The sequence below is a fragment of the Arachis hypogaea genome, chromosome 10, assembly GCF_003086295.3.
Source record: "Arachis hypogaea cultivar Tifrunner chromosome 10, arahy.Tifrunner.gnm2.J5K5, whole genome shotgun sequence".
NCBI classification, from domain to species: domain Eukaryota; kingdom Viridiplantae; phylum Streptophyta; class Magnoliopsida; order Fabales; family Fabaceae; genus Arachis; species Arachis hypogaea.
In genome coordinates, this window is record NC_092045.1 from 44341175 (window position 1) to 44342110 (window position 936).

Consider the following 936-nt stretch of genomic DNA (forward strand, 5'->3'; position numbering starts at 1 on the left):
TATTGTTGTTGAAACCTTGTTGAGGTCTCTGTTGATCCTTCCATGAGAAATTTGGATGATTTCTCCATGAAGGATTATAGGTGTTTCCATAGGATTCTCCCATGTAATTCACCTCTTCCATTGAAGGGTTCTCAGGATCATAAGCTTCTTCCTCAGATGAAGCTTCCTTAGTACTGCTTGGTGCATTTTGCATTCCAGACAGACTTTGAGAAATCATATTGACTTGTTGGGTCAATATTTTGTTCTGAGCCAATATGGCATTCAGAGTGTCAATCTCAAGAACTCCTTTCTTCTGACTAGTCCCATTGTTCACAGGATTTCTTTCAGAAGTGTACATGAATTGGTTATTTGCAACCATTTCAATTAGCTCTTGAGCTTCTGTAGGCGTCTTCTTCAGATGAAGAGATCCTCCAGCAGAGCTATCCAAAGGCATCTTGGACAGTTCAGAGAGACCATCATAGAAAATACCTATGATGCTCCATTCAGAAAGCATATCAGAAGGACACTTTCTGATTAATTGTTTGTATCTTTCCCAAGCTTCATAGAGGGATTCTCCTTCCTTCTGTCTGAAGGTTTGGACTTCCACTCTAAGCTTACTCAATTTTTGAGGTGGAAAAAACTTTGCCAAGAAGGCATTGACTAGCTTTTCCCAAGAGTCAAGGCTTTCTTTAGGTTGTGAGTCCAACCATGTCCTAGCTCTGTCTCTTACAGCAAAAGGGAATAGCATAAGTCTGTAGACCTCGGGGTCAACCCCATTAGTCTTGACAGTGTCACAGATTTGCAAGAACTCAGCTAAGAACTGATGAGGATCTTCCAATGGAAGTCCATGGAACTTGCAATTCTGTTGCATTAGAGAAACTAATTGAGGCTTAAGCTCAAAGTTGTTTGCTCCAATGGCAGGGATAGAGATGCTTCTCCCATAAAAGTCGGGAGTAG

The 936-nt window shown here is 41.1% G+C and overlaps 1 non-coding gene across 1 annotated transcript; it reads left to right on the forward strand.

Moving 5' to 3' along the window:
* The first annotated feature begins 487 nt into the window (after nt 1-487).
* On the forward strand, nt 488-595 carry LOC112719245 (small nucleolar RNA R71). Its single transcript, XR_003161555.1, has one exon. It is a non-coding gene; the product is annotated as a small nucleolar RNA R71 (small nucleolar RNA).
* Nucleotides 596-936: the final 341 nt, after the last annotated feature.